The sequence below is a fragment of the Pinus tabuliformis genome, chromosome 9 (genome assembly GCF_031772625.1).
Source record: "Pinus tabuliformis cultivar Carrire ecotype Pingquan chromosome 9, CPIR1, whole genome shotgun sequence".
Classification (NCBI taxonomy): Eukaryota; Viridiplantae; Streptophyta; class Pinopsida; order Pinales; family Pinaceae; genus Pinus; species Pinus tabuliformis.
In genome coordinates, this window is record NC_142307.1 from 938,166,708 (window position 1) to 938,180,034 (window position 13,327).

Sequence of the window (13,327 nt, forward strand, 5' to 3'; positions counted from 1 at the left end):
GCATATTTAGAGAAATATAGTGTCTGGTTGGTTTGCTTGTCATTAGGTCTTCTTTAGATTCTAGGAAGGTCTATCTTGTCCGCAAGGTTGACTTATTACATGTGACATAACGTCTTGTCAAGTGGAAGTTCAAGTGTCGATAGTTGGATGTAAAAGTCTTAGAGTAGATGAAGAGTCATGAGGGTAGATGAACTATCACAAAGGGGAATGTCAAGGGTCACCCCACCCTTTGTAATAAATAGAACCTCATAGATCATTGTAAAAGCTTTTGGTTAGCCAAGCTTTGATAGGAGTATATTAGAGAAAGCATGGACAATGTTGTAATGAGCCTTGGCTTGTCCACTACGTAGAGTTAGTACATCTCTTAAGAGGAGTAGGTGAATGTGGCTGTAACATTCCGCTATTGGAACTAGTGGTTGGACATGGATGTATTTTATGAATGGAACTTACACTTCTTAATATAACAGAGCCAACACATTTCATGCATATGTTGTATTGTATTCTATGCTATCTCGTTTACTATAAATGATATATGTTTATGTTTTCTTACGCTTGAATGTATGGACTATTCTATATAAGTATGTATGAATCTTTCTGAAATGTGTTGTTGGTTTGACCATCACTTTGGATTGCTTTCTAACTTTCTTTCCATCTTGTGATACATCTTCGCTCATGTGTTGCCTTCCAAGCCGCATACTATTACAGGTTTTCAAGGGGCACACTCACCCAAATCTCTATGCGTTAGAGCCGTTCATTTACCTTCCTTGTCTTACTGCAGCTGTCACACCCTTGCTATCGACAGATTTATCTTACTTGCCTCTATGTAAAATCATAGTCAAGGTATTACCATACGACCCACTGCTGGGACTCCTACACCATGCACCATTAGTTTATGACGAGTAAGTGACCATGGGACATAAGTGAGTGCAAGTGCATGACGAGTAGTCCATGGACTTATCATGGTGTTGTGCGACACTGCGCGCGGATGTGAAGCATACGCACATTCTTGACTTTGACATGAAAGCAAACAAAAGAAACAAAGACAACTTGCATCGTGCACGTGTGCTTACAATGTAATATTCCTCCAATGCATGAGCGATGAAATCATTCAGTTTGAGTGGAGGAAGCATGATCTATGTGTGAGATTGATCTTCAATGCATATAGATGAGTGATGATTCAAGGCATTACCGTATGCCCCACTATTGGGACTCCTATACCATGCACCATTAGTTTATGGGCCCATGCACTGTTAGTTTAGGAGTAGGATTAGTGTTTGCTTGTTTTGTTCGTAGGTTAGTTTCACATGAAACCATGTATGACTCTTGAAACAAGCTGGGTAAAGTACAAGAGGCCTTATACAACTATCACTACTTGGTTATCTACATCTTGCCTCTGTATGAAGAACTTGTTACTTTTAGTCCATGATACATCGAAGGGAAATACATCCTATTTGAAGTGAACCTTGGTGAAAGCACAATGCTTGCATGCTAACTAGTGTCACCTACTCTAGTTGGTTTTTTTGGGTTAACCCTTGTCAGCTCAGTCAATTATAGTAAGGTGAGGGGGAAAACCTTAACATGCACATCAGAGTTATAATAAACTACTTCTCTATTGGAACAACATCTTCTGCTCTCAATAATTCGGGATTCATTTTCTGCCTCTGAAATGAATAAGTGCTATGCACATTTTAAAAAAAATGAAAAACAAAAAAAATGAAAAGCGAAAAAATTCAAAATGAAAAATGAATAAGGCGAAAGAAGAGAAAGGCTCCCTGTGCAAAGAGGTGATGCAAGTAACTCCGTCAGGGTACTGACCAGGCTCGCTGGCAGCAGAGCCATGCTTGTGTTCCTATGTGACTCCACTGGGATATTGTCCAGGCTTGTTGGCGACAGAGCAACACCAGAGATGAAACTAAGACTTTGATGACTATATTTCTTGTGCACCAATATACCCCTCAACCCCAATTGAAACACATGTGTTGCCTTGGCTTGGAATGTGTGTCAATCAACCAAGGGTTTGGCACATGCTACATCTTACAATCAGGCTAGTGTGAAACCAAGACAAACTAAGAATTGGACAATACTTCCGAACGTGTTAGACTTGTCTTTCACAAACAAGGTCCATTTAGAGAGCTGGAATTCTACCAGTGTGTCGCCAAGTGGTGTAGCAGCTACACCCACCCTCCAAGATTTTTCCTTAGCTTCGTTTTGGAGACTCCCTACCAACCTTTCATAGTAGCATGTCTTGCTTCGTCAAGTACATAAGATTTAGTGTTTTTCTTGTAGAAAGGCAGTCTGTCTATGAGAGCTTGATGCATCCCCCTCATAGGCTGTTTTTTCGCACTTGGTCTAGCTGTAGGCTGAGCAACTCCCTCAAGAAATTGTGAAATTCTTGAGGGAAACCAGCTTTCCCTCCAAAAATTGCACAATTCAATTTGGCAGCCTGGTGGGCTCCAAAATTGCACAATTCTGCCAGTCAGGCTTCATCTACAAAATTGCACAATTCTTCCCAGCAGGGTTGCTCAGCCCAGAAATTGCGCAATCTTGGGCAAGATTCATCTCCTCTGCCTAGATATTATACAAATCTCCTAGGCAGTCAGCTCAACTCCCATTCAAAAATATGTATTTTCTCCCAGCAGTTGAGTTGATCAGTTCCCTCCAGGACCGACAAAAACTGATTTGCATGCATGGGCTACTTCTCCCAAGGCATCATGCAAGGGCATCATGAAAAGGCATCCCTTGGTTCAAGGATCTACTTTTAACATTTGGAGGTTGCATGCAAGGATCATTTCAAAAACCTCCCACCAAGTTTCAATCTCCCTAGATTTGTGGCATGTGCGTCACATCTTCGATTTTATCAAAACTCATGAATCGGATACTGTAAAGTTCATTCCTCACATCAACCTTGTAGCTCTGACATCCCACATTGCATCTAGGAGTCATCGGCACATTCATCTCAATTGTTTTGGGGTAAGCCCACCTTCCATGTCTTGTGTTGCATTTCTGGCGCTTTTTGTGTTTCACTTCATATGAACATTGTCTGCCTAATTTCAGTGAGCACTTTCGATTGGTTTGATACATAATATCTTGTACTAGCATTGTTTCATTTTTTGTTAACATCTCACTATCATCACATGCATGAAACTGTTTTTCACGAATAGTCGTCGATTCAGCGACTCACCTCTCACCCACATGCATGTTGTTCCGTTTTCTGAATCTGTCATTCGCTGTTTGCATGCATGATCATTCAATTATGCTTACACTCAGTATCACCATGCATTCACATTCACATTCACTTTCAGTTGCCTGTCGACGGGTTTGGGCAACCTTGGCCTAGACTCTGCCTGACAAAGACAACATTGCGCAATCCTGAGAGGGAAGGCTCTGTCTTCCTCTCAAGAAATGTGCATTTCTACCCAGTGATTATCATCTAGTCTTGCATTCCGTAATTCTGAGAGACAGTGACTGCTGGCCCATAAAATTGCATAATGCAGTCACAGAGCATACAACCATTGCTGGCTAAGATTGCGCATTGTGCAATTCCAATAGTCAACAGTCAGGCTGGACTATGCATTATGTAGTTCCAGCATCTAGTCAGCCTCCTGACAACCCAGAATATGCCTTGCGTAGTCTTGGCAGTCAGTATTTCGACCTCCTGGTAGAAATTATGCAACCATCATGATTAGTCACACAGGTATGTTGCAAGTTAGTTCTCAAGTTCATTTTGGTTTTCGATTGACAGATTGCTTTCCATGATTGTTTTCATGTCTCCAAGTATCACATGTGTTCATATGCCCCTCATTATCACAGGTACCATGGTTTCCAGGAGAGTAGAGTTGAAGACACTGTTCATAGCACAATTGGGGATGCAGTCGATCAAGTGTCTATGAAGTTTACTGCCCACGAAGACATCAAGTTGTTCATAGACAAGTACATCAAGATATGATGGTAGCAAAATCACAGCAAGAAACACCATGAACAATAGCTAAAGGAAACATATTGGATGTAAAGAATGCAAGAGGAAGGTTGTTGAGAACACAAAGGCGGAACAAAGTTGCAAACTCAAGAAAATCTACTTGTGGTGAAAGTAACTTTGGAGACTCAGGCTATGAGGTGATGACACGAAATGAAGGTCACACAAAGGCAGAGAACAAAATAGAGAAGGAGTTGCATGTGCTCAAGCAACAACTCAAGGAAGAATAGGAGCTACACAGATGAGAGAATGAGTTACAATAGGAACAGGCGTAGCAGGGGGTGCAACATGCACTCATGGATCAAACTATGCAGGTACAAGTTATAGATCCATCTTAGCAGCTGGCACAGAGAAGACATGGTGAGCAGTGTTGTTGATCGCATGCAATGGAATTCAGAGGAATGCATGTCCGCACGCATGCGTTTTAACCCATTTGGCACACTCACAGAGGAAAATACAAGAAGCAAGTCTTATTAGAGCTAAACATGCAATTGACAGTTGATGAGCATGACCACTAGTACACACTGGAATATTAGTACAGAATCAATTTGTTTCTAGTTTGGCCACACCCAGGAAGACCATGTGCATGTTATCAGATGAGTTGGATGGAGGAGCCACACCAATGCATTGGGATGTAGCGGAGGCAAGAGTTCACTTCAGCAAGATGTCACCATGGAGCATATGCACACCATCATGAACAACCAAGTTTGGCACCAACTCACCACCTTCACCATCACAAGGATGTCAAGGAATTGATCTCACCACAATGGTCCATGTTTTAGTGATGCCTTGCATGGCTTTCTCAAGCCATTTTGTCTCACATGCGCACATGTGCATTGTAATGTAACGTCATGTCAAGTGGAAGTTCAAGTGTCGATAGTTGGATGCAACAATAATAGAGTAGATGAAGAGTCATGAGGGTAGATGAATTGTCACAAAGGGGAATGTGAAGGGTCACCCAACCCTTTGCTATAAATAGAAACTCATAAATCATTATAAAGGCTTTTGGTCAGCCAAGCTTCGATACGAGTATCTTAGAGAAAGCTTCGACAGTATTGTAACAAGCCTTAGCTTCTCCACTTTTGAGAGATAGTCCATCTCTTTAGAGGAGCAGGATATTGTGGCTATAACGTTTCGCTATTGGAACTGTTGGGTGTGGAGCCTGATTATTTTCTATATTCAAAGGTATCGCCACATTGGACCCCAGTTCGAAATTGCCGCCCGTAAAATATTCGCTGTAGGGGGGGTCCAGGCGGGGCGGTTGCGACCTTTGGGAGCCCCCCCCCCCCCGGCGGGGGGTTTCGGGGGCAGCGCCCCCGAAGCTAAAAACAACTGTAAAATTGCCTCGTAAAAGTATAGTAATTTCTAGTCAATCTGGGCCGTTCATTAAGCGGATGATCTGACGGTAGAACTTATGTTTAGTTTATGGTTTTTTGCCGTAGAAGGCAACCCCTCTCTTTGTATGAGGGCATTGTATTTGAGGCTGTGTGATAGATGTGTATTCAGTGAGTGGGAAATAGAGAGGTGAGACTGTGAGAGAAAACAGAGGATATTACAACGGATCTGCTGTAGCTTGTGTCTCTTCATTTTGCTGGATAATAGAAAGGAAGGACCGGTTGTTCAGGGTGGACGTAGCCCAAACTGGGTGAACCACATATATCTGTGTCTCTCTTGTTTTATGCACTTTCTGTGTTTATATTTCTGCAATATTTTATGTGTTTCATTGCTCCATAATATATAATTTTCTAACAACTAGTATCAGAGCCGAAGGTCTATTTGGTTGATAAACTCACAGGAAAGAAGGGTTCCTGGTTCAAGTGGGAGAAATGGCGGAAGATGGTAAGTTTAGGGTCGAGAAATTTAACAGCCAAAACTTCTCGCTGTGGAAGATGCAGATGGAAGATTATCTGTATCAGAAAGATCTATACCTACCATTGGGCAGAAAATCAAAGATGCCGACGGGTATGACAGACAAAGAATGGAACCTTCTCGATAGAAAGGCACTCGAAACAATATGGTTGTGCCTTGCTGCGTCAGTCACCTTCAACATTTCGAAGGAAACCACGACAGAGGGTTTGATTCAGATGTTGTCGAAACTATATGAAAAACCCTCGGCCTCAAACAAGGTATTTCTTATGAAACGGTTATTTAATATGAAGATGTCGGAAGGTGGATCTATTGCAGACCATTTAAATGATTTTAATACAGTTACAAGTCAATTAAGTTCTGTAGGGGTAAACTTTGATGATGAAGTTAGAGCTCTATTATTCTTGTGCACATTACGAGAAAGTTGGAATGGTTTGGTAATGGCCATTAGTAACTCCGTTTCTGGATCTAGTACTTTAAAGTTTGATGATGTTGTCGGTGCTATCCTTAGTGAGGAAATGCGACAGAAAAGCTCCGGTGAGACATCGGGAAATGCTTTGAGTGCAGAGTCTAGAGGAAGAAAAATGGAAAGAGGAAAGAGCTCAGGATATCACAGTAAATCAAGGAAAGGCAAATCCAAGTCCAGATCGGGGATAGTGTGCTGGAAATGTGGAAAGAAAGGACACCTAAAGAAAGACTATAGATCTTGGAAGGGAAAAGAAGGAGATGCACAACAAGAAAACAATCATGAAGCAAATGTGACAGGTGAGGTGTTACAAGATGCTCTGATTCTTTCTTTCGAAAATATTACTGATTCTTGGGTGGTAGATTTCGGGGCTTCATTCCATGCCACACCTAATAAGAAATACTTTCATGACTATGTTCAAGGAGATTTTGGACAAGTTCGTCTGGGTGATGATAAACCCTATAAAATCATTGGAATGGGTAAGGTTCTTGTAAAACAGCAGAATGGAAACCAATGGCTATTAAAAGAGGTAAGGCATGTTCCAGATCTAAAGAAAAATTTGATTTCAACAGGGTAGTTAGGCGGTGAAGGTTGTGTGAGAACTTTCACAGATAAAGCTTGGAAGGTCACCAAAGGAGCCTTGGTAATAGTAAAAGGAAAAAAGGTTGGTACATTGTATTTATGCAATGGTATTTCTAACCCTGTTAATGCTTTAACTCCCGAAGGAGAAGATGCAGCATTATGGCATCATAGGCTCGGACACATGAGTGAAAAGGGGATGAAGATTCTTCACTCAAGGAATTTGTTGCCAGGTTTGAAGAATGTTGATTTGGACTTCTGTGAGAATTGCATTTATGGAAAACAAAAGAGAGTAAGATTTCTCAGAGTTGGGAAAGAAAAGAAGAATGAAAAATTAGATCTTGTGTATACAGATGTATGGGGACCTGCTCAGGTATCATCTCTCGATGGCTCTCGTTATTATGTTACTTTTATTGATGATGCAACTAGAAAAACTTGGATTTATTGTATTAAGAATAAATCTGATGTATTTGATACTTTCAAGAAATGGAAAGCTTGGTTGAGATTGAGACAGGAAAGAAATTGAAGTGTCTTAGATCAAACAATGGAGGTGAATATTGCAACAAAGAGTTTGATAGGTACTGTTCAGAGCATGGAATTCGCAGAGAGAAGACAGTTCCAAGAACACCACAAGAAAATGATGTTTTAGAAAGGATGAACAGAACAATCATGGAGCATGCAAGGTGCATGAGATTGCATGCAGGATTGCCTTTACAGTTTTGGGCAGAAGCTATAGATATTTTTGTTTATCTAATAAACAGAGGGCCTTCAAGTTCCTTGGATGGTGGTGTTCCAGAGGAAGCATGGACAAATAAAAAGGTAAGCTACTCTATTTTAAAGCCTTTTGGTTGTGAGGCCTTTGTCCATATTGATAAAGAAAATAGAACAAAGCTTGAGGCAAAGTCAAAGAAATGTACCTTTATTGGATATGGTGTTAATGATTTTGGTTATCGCTTATATGATTACGAAAATCACAAAATCATTAGGAGCAGAGATGTAATATTCAATGAAAAGGTCTTGTATAAGAATCAGTTGCAGGAAAAGAAACAGGAAAAGGAAAACAAGGAATATGCAGTTCTTGATGAAATCACTGAAAAAGTAAAGGTGCCTGAAAACAATAATAGTCAACAACCACAACAACAACAACCACCACAACAACAACAGGCACCCCAAACACCTGAAAGTGGTGTTAGAAGATCTACCAGGATAAGTAAACCCCCTGAACGATACTCTCCTTAATTATATTATTTATTGTTGACTGGTTCCGGTGAACCCGAATGTTATGAAGAAGCAATGCAGGTTGAAAGCAAGAAGAAGTGGGAGGTAGCCATGGAAGAAGAGATGGACTCCTTAATGCATAACTAGACTTGGGATTTAGTCATGTTGCCTGTAGGAAAAACTACATTGAAGAATAAATGGGTTTACAGGCTGAAGGAAGAAGATGGAGGAAAACAGAGGTATAAAGCTAGACTTGTGGTGAAGGGGTTTGCACAGAAGAAAGGTATTGATTTTGATGAAATATTTTCTCCTGTTGTTAAAATGACTTCAATCAGAACTATTTTAAGTCTTGTAGCAGCTGAAGATTTGCATCTTGAGCAGTTAGATGTAAATACAACCTTTCTCCATGGGGATCTGGAGGAAGAGATATATATGCAGCAGCCACAAGGATATGAGGTGAAAGGGAAGGAGAAACTAGTGTGCAGGTTGAAGAAGAGCTTGTATGGCTTAAAACAGGCTCCAAGGCAGTGGTATCTAAAATTTGACAAGTTTATGTCTGAACAAGGTTATACTAGATGTCACTCTGATCATTGTGTTTATTTGAAAAAGCAAAATGATGGCAGCTATATTATATTGTTATTGTATGTAGATGAAATGCTTGTTGCAGGATCTAACATGCAGGAAATAAATGTGCTCAAAAGAAAATTGGCAAATTCATTTGCAATGAAGGATTTGGGAGTTGCAAAACAAATCCTTGGTATGAGAATAACTAGAGACAGGAAAAATCGTAAATTAACATTGTCTCAGAATGAGTACATACAAAAGGTGTTGAAAAGATTTAACATGCACAATGCAAAACCAGTTAGTACACCTTTTGCCAGCCATTTCAAACTTAGCAAGGAAATGTGCCCAAAGACCCAAGAAGACATGGATTATATGTATAAAGTTCCATATGCATCAGCAGTTGGAAGTTTAATGTATGCAATGGTCTGCACAAGGCCCAATATTGCACATACAGTGGGAGTTGTAAGCAGGTACATGAACAATCTAGGAAAGGAACATTGGATGGCAGTGAAATGGATTCTCAGATATTTGAAAGGTACCACAAATCAAGAATTATGCTTTGGTGGTTCAAACATCTCCCTACAAGGATATGTTGATGCAGATATGGCAGGTGACAGAGATAACAGGAGGAGCACTATAGGATATGTATTTACTGTTGGAGGAACAACTGTCAGTTGGGTTTCAAAAATCCAATGTGTTGTTGCACTTTCAACAACAGAAGTAGAGTATGTTGCTGCTACAGAGGCTAGTAAAGAAATGATTTGGTTACAAAGGTTTATGGGTGAATTGGGTAAGGAGCATGATATGGGCACGTTATACAGTGATAGCCAAAGTGCCATTCATCTTGCAAAGAACTCAACATTTCATTCCAAGACTAAACACATACAAATCAAGTACCATTTCATAAGATCAGTGTTGGAAGATGGAGAGTTGAAGCTGGAAAAGATACACACTAGCCAGAATCCTGCAGATATGCTAACAAAAGTTGTAACCAGGGAGAAACTGAGAATATTCTCAGTTTCAATTGGTCTTTAAGGATGATGATGAAGATGAGAAATAGCCAGGTCCAAAGAGGAGTCATTGTCCAGAAAATGGAGAAGCGGTGAAGTTGCTACAATTAGTCTCCAAGTGGGAGATTGTTGGGTGTGGAGCCTGATTATCTTCTATATTCAAAGGTATCGCCACATTGGACCCCAGTTCTAAATGGGGGCGGCAACGCTGCTCGTAAAATATTCGGTGCAGGGGGGGTCTGGGGGGGCGGCTGCGACCTTTGGGAGCCCCCCCTGGTGGGGGGTTTCAGGGGCAGTGCCCCCGAAGCTAAAAACAACTGTAAAATTGCCTTGTAAAAGTATAGTAATTTCTAGTCAATCTGGGCCATCCATTAGGCAGATGATCTGACGGTAGAACTTATGTTTAGTTTAGGGTTTTTTGCCCTAGAAGGTAACACCTCTCTTTGTATGAGGACATTGTATTTGAGGCTGTGTGATAGATGTGTATTCGGTGAGCGGGAAATAGAGAGGTGGGACTGTGAGAGAAAACATAGGATATTACAGCAGATCTGCTGTAGGTTGTGCCTCTTCATTTTGTTGGATAATAGAAAGGAAGGACTAGTTGTTCGGGGTGGACGTAGCCCAAACTGGGTGAACCACGTATATCTATGTCTCTCTTGTTTTATGCGCTTTCTGTGTTTATATTTCTGCAATATTTTATGTGTTCCATTGCTCCATAATATATAATTTTCTAACAGGAACTAGCAGTTGGACATGGATGTATTGTATGACTGGAACTTACACTTCTTAATATACCAAATCCAACATGTTTCATGCATATGTTGTATTGTATTTTATGCTATCTGGTTTACTCTAAATGATATATGCATTTTTTTTCTTACACATGTATGTATGGACTATTCTATATAAGCATGTATGAATCTTTTAGAAATGTGTTGTTTGTTTAACCATCACTTTGGATTGCTCACTAACTTCGTTTCTAGCTTGTGATGCATCTTTGCTCATGTGTTCCCTTCCAAGTGACGTACTATTACAGGTTTGCAAGGGGGGCACTCACCTAACTCTCCATGTGTTAGAGATGTTCATGCACCTTCCTTGTCTTACTGCAACTGTCACACCCTTGCTACCAAAAGAGTTATCTTACTTGCCTCTGTGTGAAATCGCGGTCAAGGCATTATCGTACGACCCACTGTTGGGACTCCTACACCAAACATTCTGAGGTCTAATTGGGACTTCTTACCAGGGAGATCCCCTGACATGTTGGTAGGTCCAACACCGTCAACAAGAACTTAGGTGGTAGGGGGGTATTTTAATCCTCTACCTAAATCCTTCTCTATTTAGTTTTCTAAAGTGATGAGTTATAGGAAGCCCTCAGTCCTTTGCATGAGCTGGGGACTTGTGGTCTCATCATGAAAATTCATAGAGGGTGGAGTTAGCACATGGATGTTGGGATATGGACAATATTTTATGAGGTTAGAGGGTGAATCTATGAAGTGAGTTAGGCTGAAGTAGGGGTAGTTAGTCAAGTCATCACTCAAGAGAATGATGGCTTAGGAAAACTGGGAGTTAACACCCAAAAGTATGAATTCAAGTCTAGAGAGGTCCTATGTAGGAAGTAGACTGAGAAATTATAGTGTTATAATACATTTTGTGGGAGTCTATATGCCCAAGATTTCTAGTATGATTCATTTTCCTAGGTTGTCAAATTAGCTTGTTATTATAGATATGATGGTGTGAGGCATTTGGATCTTGGCTAAACTTTCTCTAGGCTCTTGGGTAGTGGTTTGGCTGGGTATTTGTGGACATGAGTTAGCCTATGTGATCTATCTGACATGAGATATAGGATAGGAATATCAATTATCACTTTTGGTTGAGTTTTTGTATTTTTGCAGTTCTGGATTTGGGCGTGTAATTCACTTTTTGTTGTGTTGCATTTTGGTCTTGTAGTGGTTAGCAATTTTTTGTGGAATTTGGATAAAGGTAGGGCATTGGGGGCTCAATGTCATTGGGATATCTTTACAGGATGTGGAATTGGCTCTAAACATTTTAGTTGGACTCTTGGTGGAGTTTCTAAGCTCACTTAGTGAAGTATCTATGGAACCTCTTACCTTGTGACTCATCATTGCCACATGGGTGGTATATTTTCTTGCACAATCATTAATAGGTTGTGTCACCATTTCCCATTTTATGAAAATTAATGGAGTGGGATAGTTACTTTCCCTTTCCATTGTATTAGTTCAATGAGCCCTATCTTTGTGCAGTATTAGAGCCTTAGGAGGGGACTCCTCATCAACCTAGGGGATTTTTATTGTATCAAATATTGTAAATTGGAATTGGGGGTCCACTTTTCGCATTCCTCTAGGACTAATGTTTTCCTTGGCATTGGATTTCACCAAAAATATGTCAAGGGGAGGGGAGATAAGAAATTTGGAAACTAAACTTCTTCCAGTGCATCAAGATATATTAATGCTCATCGAAAACATCCTATCCACTAAGCTCAGACTCTATAGAATGGAGGATTAAATAGGTTACATCATATCTCTGTTGGATGAAGTGATTCAGAGGTTGAATGAGGTAATAAAGTTGCAAAATAGCTAGAACAATAGGGAGGAGGATCAACCTCCAAATGGGTAATGCAAAGTGTCTTTGAATGTTATGTAAATTTTGTTTTTTGATGGGCCAATTTTGGAGAGTATATTAATTGGATAATATTAAAACCTCTCTATTTTGTTTTGAGAAAATAATTATAAAGCAATGTAAATGGTTGAAGATTATTAATGAATTTTAAACCATGTTTATGTTTTCCTTGTTATATACAATTAAGTTTTGATTCACACTGACCCCTAAGCTAAATGGGTTTAATATAATGAAAATTATTGGTTATTTTTACAGAAGGAGAGAGAGAGAGAGAACTTTTTAATGTTCTAATTAAGTTGGTAATTATGTTCTTTCCTTGTTTAAACTTTGTAAGCTATGTTTTCATGCTAGATGAGAGAAATAGGGGAATTTTGATGTCTAATATAGGCATCTTAATTGGGGAAGAAAATAAAATAAGAGTTATGGATTTTTAAAGGAAAAGAGAGAAACTACTTTTATTTATTGTATTTTAAGCTTATATCTATATAGGTTAACTTAAATGTGAAGGGTATACATTTATTAGATATGGAATTAGATTATGAATCCAATGAGTAACCACTATGCATTCTTTTGAGTAGGTCCACAAAAAATAAAATGAAAACACGTGATTTTTTTTTTTGTGTGGGTCTACTCAAAAGTATTCAGAAGGGTAGCTCATTGGGTGCAGGATTTAATTCTGCATTAATGCATGGCTACACTTGAAAAATGAGTAAAACTATAAAGAAATAAGTTGAATATATAATTAAAAAAGTAGTTATATTCATTTCCTCCAAAAATATTTACCCCTTAGATGAAATTATCATCTTAAATCTTATTGGTTCTTTTAATGTTTATTTTGTTAGTACATTTCTTTTTTAGGGTCCATTTTTTACCTCAAAATTCCCCTAGTGGGTAGTGCACCAACTAAAACACTCTTGGGGACATGTAGTCTATCACATAGTACATCTAAGGTCATGATGCTTGATATAAGGATGTAGATTGTGCCACTTGGGTGGCGGTGGAAACAATGTTATT